This window comes from Nicotiana attenuata, chromosome 3, assembly GCF_001879085.1.
Source record: "Nicotiana attenuata strain UT chromosome 3, NIATTr2, whole genome shotgun sequence".
Taxonomy (NCBI): Eukaryota; Viridiplantae; Streptophyta; class Magnoliopsida; order Solanales; family Solanaceae; genus Nicotiana; species Nicotiana attenuata.
In genome coordinates this window covers 34278901-34299070 of record NC_031991.1, presented here as the reverse complement: position 1 = coordinate 34299070, position 20170 = coordinate 34278901, and the positions used below count along the sequence as shown (strand labels likewise).

The 20170-nt window shown below is 46.0% G+C and overlaps 1 pseudogene; it reads left to right on the top strand.

Annotated features, from left to right (window-relative positions):
• Positions 16110-16528, top strand: LOC109224600 (annotated as a pseudogene).

Genomic DNA, 20170 nt, shown 5'->3' with positions numbered 1-20170 from the left:
ATGGATATTTTTGTTCGTTTGATAATGGGTTCCTGTGGGATATCGACTCCCCGACAATCATGTGGATGACATGTTGTGGTTCTTCTGTTTCATTTTTCCTATTCGCCTCTCTTTCCAGGAATTGATTTTTGGCTCGGTCGCTGAGGAACTCTCGGAGGTGCCCTTTGTTAAGAAGTCGGGCTACTTCTTCTCGAAGTTGTCTGCAATCTTCAGTCCTATGACCGTGAGTGCAGTGAAATTCGCACGTCAGGTTAGGGTTCCTTTGCGACGGATCTGATAGTACGGGTTTTGGCCACCTGGTGTCTCTAATTTTACCTATGGCTGATACGATGTCCGAAACATCGACGTTGAAGTTGTACTCAGATAACTGAGGTGCCTATCCGGCTCTGCTCACGAGTCCCCGAGGATTCTAACCTCGGTCTGTCCTTCGGTCGTTCCGGGGTATGCTACGCCTTAGGGTATTTCTTCGATCTTCAGTGTATGGTTGGTACCTTTCCTTGCTTGGCTTTGGTTCCTTTGCCAAGAGCCTGCTGGGATGTACTGATCCTGAGGGGGCTCCTAGTTGGTCGTCCTCGACCCTAATCTTCGATTGATATCGGTTGTGGACATCCGACCAAGTCACGGCGGGATATTCAACCAAGTTCTGCTTCAGCTGCTTCGAAGCCACCGAGCTTCGTTCGTTCAAACCTTGGGTGAAGGCCTGCACTGCCCAATCATCGGAGACTGGCGGTAATTCCATTCACTCCATTTGAAAGCGAGATACAAACTCCCGCAGCATCTCGTTTTCTCTTTGTTTGATTTTGAAGACGTCGGACTTCCTTGTAGCAACCTCGATGGCACCGGTATGTGCCTTTATAAAAGAATCTGCCAGTATGGCGAATGAGTCTATCGAATTCGGGGACAGGTTGTGATACCATATCATGGCCCCCTTTGAAAGTGTTTCCCCAAATTTCTTCAACAGGACGGATTCAATTTCGTCGTCCTTCAGGTTATTTCCCTTTACGGCACAAGTGTAAGCAGTGACGTGCTCGTTGGGATCCGAGGTTCCTTTGTACTTCAAGAGATCGGGCATTCTGAATTTCTTCAGGATGGACTTCGGAGCCGTACTTGATGGGAATGGCTTTTGTACGAATTTCCTTGAATCAACACCCTTCAGGATCGGGGGTGCGCCCTGGATCTGGTCGACCCTTGAATTGTAGGTTTCCACCTTTCTGTCATTAGCTTCTATCATCTTTTCGTCCGACTCAATCCTCTTTGTGAGGTCTTCGAGCATCTTCATAATAGCGGGGTCGGCTGCTGACCCGTTGTTGCTCAACCTTTTAGGTACCTGTTTGGTTCGAGGGGCCGTTTCCGGTGCTGCTGTGCTTGGGGTTTTTTGGTGGCTTTGCAGTTGAGCAATTGCCAGTTGTTGTGCCTGCAACATCTCAAAAATAACGTGAAGGCTAACCGCTTATTCCTCCCGAGCCGGGGTTTTCTGAGCTTTTTTTTGGTCTTCTTGGCGTATACTCCTGTTAGTGTAGGAGCTTATATCGACGTTTTTGGGCATCGCGTGAGACCACATCTGCGAGGATTGGCTCTGGTGCGTCCTCAGGGTTTCGCGGTGGTACACCGACACCTGGAACAGCTACACCATTCTCTCCATGGTCTTCAAGACCGTTGTTTTCATATGCATTCACTGAGTTAGACATTTTGACCTGAAATCAAAGATTCTTGGGCAAGATAAAACGTGGAGAATAACTTGGGTTTTTCAGTAAACCAGCACAAAAACAATCAGTATTATTTTTAGCCCCACGGTGGGCGCCAATCTGTTTACCTCGAAAATGATAATTATAATTAGATTTGATTTTATGGTTCTAAAAATATGTGATTTATTTTTATGCTAGTTGTTAAGCAGTAGATGCTAAGTGTGAGACTAAAAAATAAGATAGAAACTTGAATGTAGTGTGACAAGCAAACCGAGTGGCCGAGAATCGGGGCCTCGAGTTGGCTTATACGGGGCCGCGAGGTCGAGCTAAGCGTTATGCTGTGGGTAGCCGACAAAGGACTAACAATTCTAAGAGCTTTAATGAGGGCTCTTTACGATCAACGATGAGTACTAAATGAAGAACAATAAATGAAACACAATAAATGTAAGTAATAAATCAAAGGAGAGACAATAGAGAGTGTTTGAGTTAGAGAGCAGAGAATGTTCTTGTTCTTGTATTCAATATCGTGTGTGCAATAAATGACAAGGGTCCCCTTTATATAGAAGGGGGAATTCCAACATAGTACATATGCATTTATTACAAAGATATGAGCGGCCGGTACAGCCATTTAATACCACTGTACGGACTTGTACTATTCTTGTGGACTTGGTCAGCTCTAACCATTTGCCTTGGGAATCTCCCACTCGTTCATCATAGCCACCGATTTGTACTACCCCGAGGTCGAGCTGTGCCTCGAGCCTTCTGGTTCATCAAACCTCGAGTTGTGCCTCGAGCCTTCTGGCAACGAGTTATGTAATGCCATGATGATCCTAAAATCGGACTCTCCAATTTTAGCGGTATACAAGGTGATCATTGTATCTGTTCCCATATATAATTTGTTGATTTCAAGCTCTCTGCTGGGTCATAAAGTCGTCTGTCAGATCTAACTATATTACAGTTGAGTTCTTATCCTTCGAGGTGATGGTTCCCTAGAACTATTCGGAGGTGAATTAATTCTTTGGTAAACGATGCGGGATGAGTTGATGCAATTGCATTTCATTGTTTTCGATCTCGTTATTAATCATGCATCACCAAGTCCATTTTCAAGTGTTAAATCTCCGACCATAGTGATTGTTAAATCTAACCGTGAATAAAGAAAAAATTAATAAGTAGAAACTTTGGATGAACAGTGAAATTGCTTGTGGTCCCATGGTTGACGTCAAATTATTTAACCTAAAATTTTATGAATAGGCTAAATTAATTAAATTTATAAAAATAAAGCCACAAGCAAATCGATTTAACTCAATTTGATGACAAATAGATTAGTAATTTAAAAAACAGTAAAATTGAATAATGAAACGATTGTAAAGATAGAAAAAAAAAAGACTTCTTATTGATAAGCTTCTTGGATATTTTTGAATTGCACAATTCCAAGTTGGTTGATAATTTTGTAGCGTAACAGTGATATAAGTAATTTCTGATGGGCTAAAAAAACGGAGATGTGGGGTTTATATAGTATTGAGTAATATAATTGTTTCCTAAAGTCACGCTTGTCCGTTATCAACCTGATTAATTCGTTCTGATTGTTACGCTTGGAAGATTTGTAATTGTTCTGGTGTTTAGAGCCGAATCACGATTATTTCAGGATTTGTTGATTGCATTATCCGTACATGAATGGGATTTTCGAATAATATGGCACTATTATAATCTCGGAACAAATAATTTCGGTATAGATGATTTCGGTACAAATGATCTCGATATAAATAGTCTCGGATATATTTTTTAACTGACCTTCTGGTTGGCTGCTCCAAAATTATCTAATTTGACATGAGGCTTGTATAGGTCAGAATCCTACCCCACGATAATTAACGAAGCTAATCCGGTCTTAAGCTAATTTATGATTAATTAGTGGCACGACCACTAAGAATTAACGATATTCAACCCTCATCTGATTCGATCAACAAGGCCACGACCCATCCGCCATCATGAAGGTGAAATCCCAACGTGGTCACGGCCACTTATTGCCAGCTCAGAAAGCTCACAGCTATAAATACCAAGAGAGGAAACCCTAGAAAGGGGGCTTCTTCTTCGCCACTATTGACAAGAGAAAAAAGAGACAACGATACCCATATTATGGGCAAGAGGAACACCATTGTAAGGCTCTGAACCTCTTCATGGAGAGGCAGACCAAACCAACATTGTCAATAAAGGATTTTAATGTTTCTCCTCCTAACTCTGAGTACTTATTTTCGTTTCCTTCTTTTGGTCCAATGGATTATTACGGTTTGCTATGGTTTTCCCGTGATTTATTTATATTGTTTTATACTCATAAGGTATGTGATAACTTTTGAGCAAACAATTTGGCACCGTCTGTGGGGATTTCCTAGCAAATCGCGTAGTTCTTCCCTGGACCAAAAGGAAAGAAACGCCGGAGAAGAAGAAATAAAAAGACAACCCAGCTCGAACAAGCCAAAGCGGCATATCGGACAAGGGAAACTCTAGATCTCAAATCAAGATCCAAATCCTCTCTCTCTCTCTGATCTCAGATAGTGCAAACAAGAAGAAGAAACCCCCCCCCAAGGGAGGATCTCTGTAAGGCATCTCCCGCATCCCTGATACGGGATCCGGCCGAAAACCGGCACGGAGATATCTCGAGCCGAGAGTCGCCTCAAAACATCCTACATACCCCGATTGGGAAGGCAACTATAAGCCTCTCGAGGTCTCGAATCAAAACTGAGCTTCAGCACTCGATACCCACAACATGGGACTCAGGCGATGCGCCTTCGCCATCAAAGTTGACAGTTCAACAACAGTTGAACTGGGACTCAGGCTATGCGCATTCGCCATCAAAGTTGACAAAGTTCAACAACAGTTAAACTGGGGCTCAGGCTATGCGCCTTCGCCATCAAAATTGACAAAGTTCAACAACAGTTGAACTGGGACTCAGGCTAAGCGCCTTGCCATCAAAATTGGCAAAGTTCAACAACAGTTGAACTGGGACTCAGGCTATGCGCCTTCGCCATCAAAGTTAACAAGTTCAACAACAGTTGAACTGGGACTCAGGCTATGCGCCTTCGCCATCAAAATTGACAAAGTTCAATAACAGTTGACCTGGGACTCAAGCTATGCGCCTTCGCCATCAAAATTGACAAAGTTCAACAACAGTTGAACTGGGACTCAGGCTATGCGCCTTCGCCATCAAAGTTGACAAAGTTCAACAACAGTTCAACTGGGGCTCAAGCTATGCGCCTTCGCCAGTAAGTTCAACTACGGTTGAACCAAGACTCAGGCTATGCGCCTTCGCCATCAAAATTNGCAAACAATTTGGCGCCGTCTGTGGGGATTTCCTAGCAAAATCGCGTAGTTCTTCCCTGGACCAAAAAGGAAGAAACGCCAGAAAAGGAAAACAAAAGCAACCCAGCTCAAATAAGCCAAAGCGGCATGTCGGACAAGGGGAACTCGAAGATCTCAAATCAAGATCCAAGTCCTCTCTCTCTCTGATCTCGGATAGTGCAAAGAAGAAGAAGAAGCCCCTCCTAAGGGAAGATCTCTGTAAGGCATCTCCCGCATCCCTGATACGAGCTCCGGCTAGAAACCGGCAAGGAGATATCTTGAGCCGAGAGTCGCCTCAAGACAGCCTATATACCCTGGTTGGAAAGACAACGGATAAGCCGCTCAAGGTCTCGAATCAAAACCGAGCTTCAGCACTCAATACCCACAATATTGGACTCAGGCCATGAGCCTTCGCCACTAAGTTCAACAACAGCTGAACTGAGACTCAGGCTATGCCCCTTCGCCATCAAGATCGACAAAGTTCAACAACAGTTGAACTGGGACTCAGGCTATGCGCCTTCGCCATCAAAATTGACAAAGTTCAACAACGGTTGAACTGGGACTCAGGCTAAGCGCCTTCGCCATCAAAATTGACAAAGTTCAACAACAGTTGAACTGGGACTCAGGCTATGCGCCTTCGCCATCAAAGTTAACAAGTTCAACAACAGTTGAACTGGGACTCAGGCTATGCGCCTTCACCATCAAAGTTAACAAGTTCAACAACAGTTGAACTGGGACTCAGGCTATGCGCCTTTGCCATCAAAATTGACAAAGTTCAACAACAGTTGAACTGGGACTCAGGCTATGCGCCTTCGCCATCAAAGTCGACAAAGTTCAACAGTTGAACTGGGTCTCAGGCTATGCGCCTTCGCCAGTAAGTTCAACTACGGTTGAACCAAGACTCAGGCTATGCGCCTTCGCCATTAAATCAAGACTATGCGCCTTCACCAGTAAGTTCAACTACGGTTGAACCAAGATTCAGGCTACGCGCCTTCGCCATCAAATCCAATGAGTTCGACCTCGCTCGAACCATTAGAGGCCTTCGTCCTCAAATCTAACTAGTCCAACCAGAGTCGAACCGGGACTCGAACCAAGCGCCTTCATCGTTGAACTCAGCATAATCCAACCCCCAACGAATCGAGGCGCAGGTTAGGCACCCTCGCCCTTCAAGTAAGTACTCCCAACTCAAACTAAGATTGGGGACACGTAAAGTCCGACCCCGGTCAAACTACAAGGCCGCGGTTCTGTCATCACGGCCGACAGTTCGACCGCGCCCGAACTGGGACTAAGGCTAAGTGCCGCTATCGCCAAGCAACGGCTCCGACTCGCTCACCCCGAGTCGAAGAAGAAGAGTCGTCAACAATTAAAAACTAACATGCCTACCAGAGTCAAACTCGAAGGCAAATCACCCCTTTGAGCGCATGCAAAGAAAAATCTAAGGGGGGGGAAAAAGGAGGTACAGAACAGATACAAGGCAAATAACGGAAAGGAGATCTCATTTATCCAGGAAATTAATTGCGGGTCATCCCCGCTTACACCCGGCCAAGGCCGATCAATACAAGGAAAAAGGAAAAAAAAAACAAGAAACACCTAAACGCCAAACGGCGAACAAGACAAGAAAAAATGCATAACGTCTTTTTACTCGGCGCCATCCGCGCCACCATCTACACCAGCGTCAGCATCTGGCGTCGCCGCGTCAAAACCACAGTCAGTACGGGCCTTAAGAGCCTTTTGACGCGCTCCCTCGAAAGCAGTGTCGGTCACGATGCCGGCCTCCCACAAATTCTTATATACATCACGTTGGGCCTCGGCAAAGACCCAAAGTTTGCGAGCCTGGCTGGAAGGAACGGCTTGGTCCCGTAGGCGCTGATTCTCTTCTGCTAAGGCTGTGATCCGGTCCGCCATGACTTGGGCATCCTGCTCAAAGACACTGATCCGCTCCTCGAGACTCGCATCTCTAGAGGCCGCGACAGCCCTCTCCAACGCCCGTTGGGACTCGTGCACGCGGATAGCTTCCTTCAACGCCTCGGCCCTCGACGAGGCATCCCTCACCTGAATCTGCAAAGCTGCGATTTCACCCTCCAACGCAGTCACTTTCCCGCCCCATGCCGCAGCGGCCTCCGCCGCCTTAGCCTGGCCCTGGCGCTCACACTCAGCTGCAGCCCTCTTTACCGCCTCGAGCTCCTCATCCTTCCGGCGGAGCTGCTCCTCGAGAGCACTCGTTCTGCCAAGTGTTTGCTGCATCTGAAGCTCCCGCCTCGCCAGTTCCTCTACCAAGGCCCGGCTACGGGGATCATTCCTCAAGCGCATGCGCAACTCTCGGCACTGATCTCGGTAGCGGTGATACTTCTACAGCGCCCGCAAAAATATCCCCAAGCGGACTTTGGCTCGACGGATGCTCTCCACCTACAACAAATAAGACTACAAAGCAAAGACAACGATTAAGGTAAAGAACAAACTAAGGCAAAGAAGAAGCGAACCAACGTAATAGTACATACCCTCAAGCCCATCACGGCCACTTCATTCATCAGTCCGATATCCGTAACGTCCCTCAACGACGCATTCTCGGCCTCCGAGCATAGCAGCTCAAACTGCGAGACCAAGCTACTCCCTTGGAGCAATAAGTTCATCTCCGTGGGGACCTCGACGAAGCGAGACCGCCCCTCTGCACGCACCGCTGAATTGGTGAAGCCTTCCTGGAACATACGGACGTCATCAAGGATCCAAGTCGGATTCAGACTCGTACTCATCTCCTACAGCATCCCTTCCTCCTCCCCCCACCAGCGTGGTAGAGCCACCCGCCGTAGCCACTGAAGGAGCGCTTGCCTTACCAACATTAGCAGCCGCTGAGGAACTACCTCCCGTCTCAGCGACTGGAACCACAAATTGAGTCGCCAAAGCGACGGCATCATCATGGCATAAGCCAATCGGGGCAACTCCTATTGCGTGTCCACCCTCAGGGTCAGGCGCCGCAGCCACACTCCGCTCCGCATCCGCCGGGGGGGAGTCCAAATTAATTACCACAGGAGGAGCCAGCGTGAACACGACCCTACGCCTTATCAATGGCCTCTCCTCCTCTCCGCTCTAGGGCGCACAACCCCCGATGGCCCCTCGTCCCGAAGTGCGGCCCGTGCTGGAGAAGGAACCGCTGAAGATTCAACCGATGCCGCCCTCGGTATTGGGCGCGACACTGGTGCTGCAGTAAGCCGAGAAACTGCACCCGGCCGACGGAAGGCCAACTGAGGGGCCCTGACGCGGCGCGCCCTCCCTGATCACAGAAAAACAAAGTTGATGAATAAAGTTGAAACAAAGCCGAACAGAAGAAGAAATCAATTTTTTACCTGCCACAGGCCTACGGCCATGCTTCTCCCAGAAAGACGCCCATGTGTGTATCCCCACCGTATGGGGGAGCACGCCCTCAACCCACTCACGAATCCCAGCCAACGGAGCCGGTGGCAACTTTTCGGCTACAAAATTGATACGAGTTAACGTTTATGAGCACAAGACGTAAGGAGGGTCAGAAAAGGGAATTCGACGATTAAGGAACTTACGTGCATGATTCCAAGCCTCTGGGAATCCAGTAGAGCACGCCACTAAATGTTCAGTCCTGATGTAGAAGAAGTGCTTGAAAGGGCGAGGGTCGACCTCATCATCCAGTTTCACAGTCAAGCCCCTCGTCCCGTGAGGGCACGCTCGAATCATGGTACCACGAACTCTCTGGGGAGCGTAGAGGCTAAGCACATGCCGCAGCGTGACCTCCCTACCGGCCAGTTCTGCATATTTGATAAACATTGCTAGCAATTTGTAAAGAGAAGGAGCAAGATGACCCGGACACACCCGTAATAACGACAGAAATCAACCACCAGCATTGGGAGCGGGAGCTTAAACCCCAACTTGAAGGGATAGGCGTAAAAAATGCAGTATCCCCTGCGGTCGGTATGGACCCTCTCCTCGCTTCTAGCAAGAACGACGTCAGCATAGCTGGAAATGACCCCCTGTTTCTGTAGTTGGGCCATGCCAATCTCCCCCATTAATGGGGCTTCATCCACCTGATCCTCCCCGCCATCGGCGGTGAAATCAGTCACCGGAGAGTTAACCGGAAGATCCGTCAGAAGAACATTTTGGAAAGAACTGCCTGCCATTGTTGATTCAATAACGAGAAAGAAACAAAGTTTGAGGGACAAAGACGGAAGTTATATCAATCGAAGAACAAAGATGAAGGTGAATTAGCAGGAAGAAAAGCTTCTTCAGAATCTCTCTCAGACAAACAATGAGAATATAAAAAATGAATGGGTCAGCCCTTATTTATAAGCAACACAAGTGGCTTTCAAAAGCCCCAATAGCCTTCATTAACTACATGACCAACCGCAAACCGATTCGGTTCTGCAGAAACGCGCGTCGTTGTGACAGGCTCCGTGAAGCGGCTTTTCAGTCACCAACCGGCGTCTCACCTGCGAAACGGTTGCAACGACCCATGAACGCCGAGAGGTTGTTCCGTGCGCCTTCAGAACGACGGATGTCGCCAAACACGTATCCAGCATACCCCTACTCCCTTCGGCTGCACAACATATGACCCGTCCACCATGGTCGACGGTTATGCTCCCAAACAAACGTAAGGACCAGAGCACAACAAAGCTCGACCTCACTCGAATTAAGTTAAAGGGTCAAGCGCCCTCACCAAGGAGGAGAGTTCGACCTCAATCGAACGAGAGAAAAAAGAGACAACGACACCCATATTATGGGCAAGAGGAACACCATTGTAAGGCTCTGAACCTCTTCATGGAGAAGCAGACCAAACCAACATTGTCAATAAAGGATTTTAATGCTTCTCCTCCTAACTCTGAGTACTTATTTTCGTTTCCTTCTTTTGGTCCGATGGATTATTACGGTTTGCTATGATTTTTTCGTGATTTATTTATATTGTTTTATATTCATTAGGTATGTGATAACTTTTGAGCAAACAAGACTGACTAAGCATTATTTACCACGTGTCAAGCATTATGTTGTCCACGTGGTGAACTCGTTTTTTATCAATAAAATAAAATTGGTCATTTGGACTTCAAATACAAATACACGCCGGTATTAAGCTAACGTAGAATTGTGGTCTTCCCCTTGAGCTTCATTTTTGTGTTGGTCTTCACCTTAGAGTTTCATTTTTGTGTTATTAGTTCTCTGTACGTACTTTATCATCACCTTCTATTATATCCTAATCGTACACCATTCATACCGGCAAAAGAAGCAGTTGAACATTTTTAAAAAAAAGAGCATATTCCTTTAAATAGTTGGTTAAGTTCGAAATAATTTCACTTAAATTTTTGTGGGTATTTGGGACTAAAACATAATTATTATTGTACGTTATTTTTTATTTCATGTGGGTGAATCATGTCAATTAGACTATTCATTGGGGTTATTAAGTTCAATAGACTGTTATGTTTAAAAATAAACTTCATTTGGAAGAAAAAGGTTTGTTTTATGAAACATTAGATTATGGTGACTGTCCATAACTCCTATAACACCCACTACTCTTCTCCATTATCTTCATAACTCCCACTACTCCAATACTTACGGAGTTATGATTGTAACTCCTATACCTCCATGATCTCAAATGTTTAATGTCATGTTTATGACATTCTTTTGTATACCTCTATGTAATACTATAAATAGAGGATGAGAAGTGATATTGTACACATTTTGAATACATGAAAGAAATAATAAGAATCTCTCTTATCTTTCTCTATACATTATTGTCTATTTTCTTGTTTTATATTATTACTTTGAGATAAGTTTCTTAACACGTTATCAGCACGAATTGTTATATTCTTCTTATATTTTCTATAAGAAATGAAAGCCTTCCACAGGAGCTACCATTGTTTTTACTGCTTTGGCAAGTGATAAGTTGACATTTCATGTCGTTGGTAAGTTAGGCTATAATGTCGAGATTGGGCATTGCTTATAAAAAGTAGTTGTATTGAATTAGATCTAACACATTTCTGCCGCCACTTTGCTCAATTGCTTTCTAAGCCACCAAAGTAATCGATAGGTAATAGTACAAATGATGTTAGGTATTGTTTCTATGATATTATAAAATTTATATTATTTAGGTGCACTCATAATTCTTTTAAGTGGTCAGTCTGGAAAAGTGACTTACTTCTATTTTGGCAGCGGATATATCTATTACGCTAATTAATATTTTGCTTTAAACACATGAAAGATGATAATAGTTATATCATGGTCCATACTAACTAATTAGATGCACGTATCATCAGTCTAAGTTGATTACTTCTTCAAGAATCATATTTAAAAACAATAACTTTGAGGAGCAACAATATGTGATGTGCTTTAATATCCAGATTGAGACATGTGATTGTATGACCACCCGAAAAATTAACTTTCTAGATCTTCTCATATATAGTTCATTTTTTGTATAAAAGTAAATATGTGATAAGATGATGCAAATACTATTAAATTTTATTTATCACTAGACGATTTTTCACTTGTAACCTTTGGAAGTGGTAATATTTTAAAGTCTTATGATGACTGGATGTAATGATGCCATTGATTGAGGGTAAGACGGTGGGTTCATGTCCCAGCGCACTATGTTGATGAAAAGACGTTGGATTCGAGTTCCAACGCATTATGGCCTGACATGCCTTTATATGGGTAAGGCATTGGGTTTAAGTCCCAATGCACCATAATGATGACTAAATGATGACTAAAGAAAAATAATAAATTTTTCATGTAAAAGCATGAAGCTTGTCCCACTTGATTCGCGTCATTCTTAAAGTAAATGTGGTAGCGGTGCATAATAAGTCTAAATGAAGTGTAACGACCCGGCCGGTCGTTTTTGGAATTTACGCCCCGGTCCCCTAGTAATTGCTTCCCTTAAGTTCATTTCTGCTATTTTGGTTTGCCGGGACGTTCGGTGTTGGGTTTTCGGAGAGTTTTGGGACAATTAGTACCTAAATGAGAGCTTAAGTGTTGGAAAGTTGCCCGTAGTCGGATTAGTATGAAGACGGCCTCGGAATGGAAATTTGATGGTTCTGTTAGCTCCGTTAGGTGATTTTGGGGTTAGGAGCGTGTTCGGAATGTGTTTTGGAGGTCCGTAGCTGATTTAGGCTTGAAATGCCGAAGTTTGAATTTTTGAAGTTTTCGGTTCGATAGTGAGATTTTGATCCGAGGGTTGGAATGGAATTCCGAAAGTTGCAGTAGCCCTGTCATGTCATTTGAGATATGTGTGTAAAATGTCAGGTCATTCGGACAAGGTTTGGTTAGGTTTTTGATCGAAAGCGTGTTTTGAGAGAATTTGAAGTTCTTAGGCTTAAATCATTGATTAATTCGAGTTTCCGACATTGTTTTAGGTGGTTTAAGGATTGGTACAAGTTTGAATGATGTTATGGGATATGTTCGTAGGTTTGGTTGAGGTCCAGGGGGCCTCGGGTGTGTTTCGGGTGCTCAACAGAGCATTTTGGAGTTGTGAAAAATTGCAGAATTTCTTCAGCTGTTGCAGACCTGTTTTCTTCTTCGCGATCGCGTACCCCTTCACACGTTCGCATAGAGTAATTTCGGGGGGGGGGGGGGGGGTCCCATTCCTTAATCGCGATCGCATGAATTGGTTCGCGATCGCACAGAACTGGCCCTTTCTCTTTCGCGTTCACAGCTTCCCCTTCGTGTTCGTGTAGTGTAAACTGAGCTGGTGACTCGGTGGCCCATTCCTTCTTCGTGTTCGCGTGCCTTCAGACGCCATCGCGTAAGGCCAGCTCCTAGTCTTCCGCGATCGTGTGCTCCTTTTCGCGTTCGCATAGGCCTTTTTCCTGGAGCCTTTATTTTACTCTTCGCGATCGCGGTCCTATCTTCGCGATCGCGATTCACTAATTACCTGGACAGTTATAAACAATTCAAAATCGAGGGTTAGCCATTTTTATCAAAACACAAGCTTGGGAGCTCGGATTTGGGAGAAATTTCGAGGGATTTTCGAAGGCAACGACTGGGTAACGATTCTCTACTCTCTTATTCTTAAAACCCACTAATCTAATCACGAATTCCTCCTTAATTTCGGATTTTTGAATGAAAGATGGGTAAAACATCATAGACCAAGTTATTGAGTTTTGAGTGGGTGTTTGACCTCCGATTTGAGAGATTTTTATACGGTTAGACTCGTGAGAGTACGAGGGTTCTGAAAATGTAAAATTTATCTGATTCCGAGACGTTGGCCTGAGGGGCATTTTGGTCATTTGACATAATTTCGCGTTTTTGCTTTGAATTAAATTGTAAAATCAGTTGCTTGAGATGTTATTTATGACATGTAATTGAATTGAATAGATTTGGGCCATTTGGAGTCGGATACTCGTCGCAAACGTGTGGTTTCGAGTTGATTTTGGAGCCGATTCGAGGTAAGTGGCTTGTCTAACCTTGTGTAGGGGACTTTTCCCCCCTAGGATTGATTTTGTGGTAATTGAAATGCCTCGTGCGTGAGGTGACGAGCGCGCACTTGTGCTAATTATTGGAAATGTGGTTCTTTTCTTTAAAAATATCCTTGAATTGTGTTCCTCCTTTCTTTGCTTACACTGTTTGATATTTAAACCTGCTGTAGCTTAGAGAAGCATGTCTACTTGACTAAATTGCCTTATCTGTCTTAACTGCCTTAACTGTGCTACGTGAACCATGCTAGGTTAGGATTACCTGCTTCACTTTGATATGCAAATAATTGAATTGAGTTCTGTTGTTGTGTATTTACTTTGGGACTACGGAACGGTATTCCGGGAGATCCCCCTGCACTTTATTTTGGGACTACGGGACGGTATCCCGGGAGCTCCCCTGTATGTTTACTTTGGGACTACGGAATTGCATTCCGGGAGATTCCCCTGCACTTTATGAGTTAGACTACGGGACTGCACCCGGGAGATCCACTAGACATGATATTTATATTTAGGACTACAGGACGGTATCCTGGGAGATCCCCGGTTGTTATCTCGGATTTGTGTTATGTTCTTTTACTGTGTTTTGTTGCCGTTGTAATAGTTGTTGTTGCCCTTATATCATGTGTTATTTAATTACACTGTCATTTCACATTGTTAACTTGTATTATTACTTAACCTCAGTAGGGCCCTGACCTTCCTCGTCACTACCCAACCGAGGTTAGGCTTCGCACTTACTGAGTACCGCTGTGGTGTACTCATGCCCCTTCTGCGCATGTTTTTCATGTGCAGATCCAGGTTTCTCCACCCAGGCATATCACCCTCGAGGCGGAGAGATCTAGCAGAGACTTCGAGGTACATCTGCCGCGTCCGCAGACCAAGGAGTCTCTATCTTATTCTAGCTTTAGCAGATATCCTTCCTTTCTTACTGTTATTTTAGACATTCTGGAGTTAGAGCAGTGTATTCATTCTGTTAGCTTGTGTTCCCGTGAGTTTCCAGGTTTTGGGATGATATTGTAGACTTCCGTGTTATGGAATTGTATATGCCAAGTGGCATCTATACACCGTATTTTCTTTTAACTGTTCAAAGTTGAATTATTATTTTCCGCAAGTTATTTTGTTTTCCGCATTATAGGCTTACCTAGTTGTAGAGACTAGGCGCCATCACGACATGTTCACGGTGGGTGAACGTAGGTCGTGACAAGTTGGTATTAGAGCTCTAGGTTCATAGGAGTCACGGAACACAGGCCAGTTTATTAGAGTCTCGCTGATCGGTACGGAGACGTCTGTACTTATCTACGGGAGGCTATGTAACTGTTAGGAAAATTCCACTTCATTTGATTTCCTTGTCGTGCGAGATTTTGACATCACAACTAAACTTCTGTCTTTCTATTCTCTCACAGATGGTGAGGACACGCGCTACTCGAGAGGATCAGGCACCCGCGCACCCCTACTACAGCCGTCAGAGGCCGGGGCCGGGGTAGAGGCCAGGGACGCGCTCGTGGTGCAGCTNCGTTCCCAGTAGCCACGTGATATTCCAGCTGCACCTAGGCCCTTAGGAGCCGTTACTTATGCACCTCCAGTCTCTAGTGCGCCTCCTCGCAACGGGGTGTTTCCAGTGGTCAGTCCAGCAGACTTGCCCCGCGCCAGTCACAGCTGCCACGTCCTCCCAGAGCTTGTTTTGAGTGTGGTGACACACGCCATGTGGTGAGGGATTGCCCCAGACTCAGGAGGGGTGCACCTTCGCGGGCTCCTCAGCCACAGCAGGCCCCCTCTCAGGCTATGGTTCTAGCACCAGCTGCCACCCCACCGGCCCAGCCAGCTAGAGGTGGAGGTCGGGGAGGTAGAGGTCGCCCTCGAGGGGGAGGCCAGGCCAGATATTATGCACTTCCAGGCCGTACTGAGGCTGCCGCCTCCGTTTCTGTCATCACAGGTACTATCTTGGTTTGTCACAGAGATGCATCGGTTCTATTCGATCCAGGCTCCACCTACTCTTATGTGTCTTCTTATTTTGCTCCGTATTTGGGGGTACCTCGGGATTCTTTGAGTTCCCTAGTTTATGTTTCTACTCCTGTGGGAGATTCTCTTGTTGTGGATCGCGTTTACCGGTCATGTTTGGTTATTCTTGGTGGTTTTGAGACCAGGGCTGACTTATTATTACTCAGCATGGTAGATTTTTATATTATTTTGGGCATGGACTGGTTGTTTCCCCATTATGCCATTCTTGATTATCACGCCAAAACCATAACGCTGGCTATGCCAGGTATACCGCGTGTTGAGTGGAGGGGTGCCTTAGGTCACACTCGCAATAGAGTTATTTCTTTCCTTAAGGCTCAGCGAATGATTGAGAAAGGTTGTGATGCGTATTTAGCATATGTGAGGGATGCCAGTATGGATACTCCTTCTGTTGATTCAGTCCCAGTAGTACGGGATTTCCCCGATGTGTTTCCAGCTGATCTTCCGGGCATGCCACCCGATAGGGACATTGATTTTGGCATTGATCTATTGCCAGGCACTCAGCCCATTTCTATCCCTCTGTACCGTATGGCTCCTCCTGAGTTGAAGGAGTTGAAGGAGCAATTGTAGGAATTACTTGATAAGGGTTTTATTCGGCCCCAGTGTATCGCCTTGGGGTGCTCCTATGTTATTTGTGAAGAAAAAGGATGGTTCTATGCGTATGTGTATTGATTACCGCCAGTTGAACAAGGTTACAGTGAAGAACCGTTGTCCTTTGCCTCGTATTGATGATCTGTTTGACCAGCTTCAGGGCGCACGGGTATTTTCTAAGATTGATTTGCGCTCAGGTTACCATCAGTTGAAGATCGGGAGCCAGATATCCCGAAGACTGCCTTCAGGACTCGGTATGGTCATTACGAATTCCTTGTTATGTCATTTGGGCTGACCAATGCCCCAGCAGCCTTCATGCATCTGATGCACAGTGTATTCCGGCCATATCTTGACTCTTTTGTCATTGTCTTTATTGATGATATTCTGGTGTATTCCCGGAGTCGGGAAGATCACGAGCAGCACCTGAGGACAGTACTTCAGACCCTGAGGGAAAAGAGATTATATGCAAAGTTTTCAAAATGTGAGTTTTGGTTGGATTCTGTGGCATTCTTGGGTCATGTGGTGTCAAGTGATGGCATTCGGGTGGATCCGAAGAAGGTAGAGACAGTGCAGAGTTGGCCCAGACCATCCTCAGCTACAGAGATTCGCAGTTTCCTTGGCTTGGCGGGCTACTGCCGTCGATTTGTAGAGGGGTTTTCATCGATTGCAGCCCCTATGACTAGATTGACCCAGAAGGGTGCTCCGTTTCAGTGGACAGAGGAGTGTGAGGCGAGCTTTCAGATGCTCAAGACAGCTTTGACTACAGCCCCAGTTTTGATATTGCCTACCGGTTCGGAGTCTTACACTGTCTATTGTGATGCCTCGAGAGTTGGCCTTGGAGCGGTATTGATGCAGGACGGTAGGGTGATTGCCTACGCGTCCAGACAGTTGAAGATACATGAGAAGAATTATCCTATCCATGATCTTGAGTTAGCTGCCATTGTTCATGCCTTGAAGATTTGGCGTCATTACTTGTACGGTGTGCCTTGTGAGATATATACCGGTCACCGGAGTTTGCAGCATCTATTCAAGCAGAAGGATCTTAATTTTCGTCAGAGGAGATGGTTGGAGTTGTTGAAGGATTATGACATCACTATTCTGTATCACCCGGGCAAGGCAATTGTGGTGGCGGATGCCTTGAGTCGCCGGGCGGAGAGTTTGGGGAGTTCGGCATATTTACCAGCTTCAGAGAGGCCTATGGCGATGGATGTTCAGGCCTTAGCCAGCCAGTTTGTGAGATTGGATCTTTCGGAGCCCAGTCGGGTTCTAGCTTGTGTGGTTTCCCGGTCTTCCTTATTTGATCGTATCAGGGAGCGGCAGTATGATGACCCTCATTTGCTTGTCCTCAAGGACAAGGTGTTACATGGCAATGCCCGAGATGTGACCATTGGTGATGACGGAGTATTGAGGATGCAGGGTCGGGTCTGCGTACCCAATGTCGATGGGCTTCGAGAGTTGATTCTAGAGGAGGCCCATAGCTCGCGGTATTCCATTCATCTGGGTGCCGCGAAGATGTATCAGGATTTGAGGCAGCACTACTGGTGGAGGCGGATGAAGAAGGATATTGTTGGGTTTGTAGCTTGGTCCCTTAATTGTCAGCAAGTAAAGTATGAGCACCAGAGACCGGGTGGATTGCTTCAGCAGATAGAGATTCCGGAGTGGAAGTGGGAGCGGATCACCACGAACTTCGTATCTGGACTCCCACGGACTTTGAAGAAGTTCGATGCCATTTGGGTTATTGTGGATCGGCTGACCAAGTCCGCGCATTTCATCCCTGTGTGTACTACCTATTCCTCGGAGCGGTTGGCGGAGATTTATATCCGGGAGATTGTCCGTCTACATGGTATTCCAGTTTCCATTATTTCAGATAGAGGTACTCAGTTCACATCGCGGTTCTGGAGAGCCGTACAGCAGGAGTTGGGTACTCGGGTGGAGTTGAGCACAGCATTTCACCCCCAGACGGACGGGCAGTCCGAGCGCACTATTCAGATTCTTGAGGATATGCTCCGTGCGTGCGTGATTGAGTTTGGAGGTTCTTGGGATCAGTTCTTGCCATTGGCGGAGTTTGCCTACAACAACGGCTATCAGTCCAGCATTCAGATGGCACCGTACGAGGCCTTATATGGTAGGCGATGTAGATCTCCGATGGGTTGGATTGAGCCGGGTGAGGCCCGATTATTGGGCACAGATTTGGTTCAGGATGCTTTGGAGAGAGTCAAGGTGATTCAGGATAGACTCCGTACAGCCCAGTCCAGACAGAAGAGTTACGCGGATCGGAAGGTTCGTGATATTTCCTACATGGTTGGAGAGCGGGTTTTGCTTCGGGTCTCGCCTATGAAAGGCGTTATGAGATTTGGGAAGAAAAGGAAGTTGAGTCCGAGGTTTATTGGCCCTTTTGAGATATTGAGGCGAGTTGGGGAGGTTGCCTATGAACTTGCCTTACCTCCCAGCCTGGCAGGGGTTCATCCGGTATTTCATGTTTCGATGCTCCGGAGGTATCACGGTGATCCGTCGCACGTGTTGGATTTCAGTTCAGTCCAGTTGGAGAAGGATCCATCCTATGTTGAGGAGCCAGTGGCTATATTGGACAGGCTGGTCAGGAAGCTGAGGTCAAAGAACATTGCGTCCGTGAAGGTTCAGTGGCGGGGTCAGCCGGTCGAGGAGGCGACCTGGGAGACCGAGCAGGATATGTGCAACCAGTACCCTCATCTTTTCACTACTTCAGGAATGTTCTCTGTGCTCGTTCGAGGACGAACGAATGTTTAAGTGTGGGAGGAAGTAACGACCCGGCCGGTCATTTTTGGAATTCACGCCCCGATCCCCTAGTAACTGCTTCCCTTAAGTTCATTTCTGCTATTTTGGTTTGCTGGGACGTTTGGTGTTGGGTTTTCGGACAGTTTTGGGACACTTAGTCCCTAAATGAGATCTTAAGTGTTGGAAAGTTGCCCGTAGTCAGAACAGTGTGAAGACGGCCTCGGAATGGAAATGTGATGGTTCCGTTAGATCCGTTAGGTGATTTCGGGGTTAGGAGTGTGTTCGGAATGTGTTTTGGAGGTCTGTAGATGATTTAGGCTTGAAATGCCGAAGTTTGAATTTTTGAAGTTTCCGGTTCGATAGTGAGATTTTGATCCGAGGGTCGGAATGGAATTCCGGAAGTTGCAGTAGCTCCGTCATGTCATTTGGGATATGTGTGTAAAATTTCAGGTCATTCGGACGAGGTTTGGTTAGGTTTTTTATCGAAAGCGTGTTTTGAGAGAATTTGAAGTTCTTAGGCTTAAATCATTGATTAATTCGAGTTTCCGACGTTGTTTTAGGTGGTTTAAGGATTGGTACAAGTTTAAATGATGTTATGGGATATGTTCGTAGGTTTGGTTGAGGTCCCGGGGGCCTCGGGTGTGTTTCGGGTGCTCAAAGGAGCATTTTGGAGTTGTGAAAAATTGCAGAATTTCTTCAGCTGTTGCAGACCTGTTTTCTTCTTCGCAATCGCGTACCCCTTCACGCGTTCGCATAGAGTAATTTCGGGGGGGGGGGGGGGGAAGGGGGTCCCATTCCTTAGTCTCTATCGCATGAATTGGTTCGCGATCGCACAGAACTGGCCCTTTCTCTTTCGCGTTCGCAGCTTCCCCTTCGCGTTCGCGTAGTGTAAACTGAGCTGGTGACTCAGTGGCCCATTCCTTCTTCGCGTTCGCGTGCCTTCAGACGCGATCGCATAAGGCCAGCTCCTACTCTTCCGCGATCGCGTGCTCCTTTTCGCGTTCGCGTAGGCCTTTTTCCTGGAGCCTTTATTTTACTCTTTGCGATCGCGGTCCTATCTTCGCGATCGCGATTCACTAATTACTTGGACAGTTATAAACAATTCAAAACCGAGGGTTAGCCATTTTTATCAAAACACAAGCTTGGGAGCTCGGATTTGGGAGAAATTTTGATGGATTTTCGAAGGCAACGACTGGGTAACGATTCTCTACTCTCTTATGCTTAAAACCCACTAATCTAATCACGAATTCTTCCTTAATTTCGGATTTTTGAATGAAAGATGGGTAAAACATCATAGACCAAGTTATTGAGTTTTGAGTGGGTGTTTGACCTCCGATTTGAGAGATTTTTATATGGTTAGAATCGTGAGAGTACGAG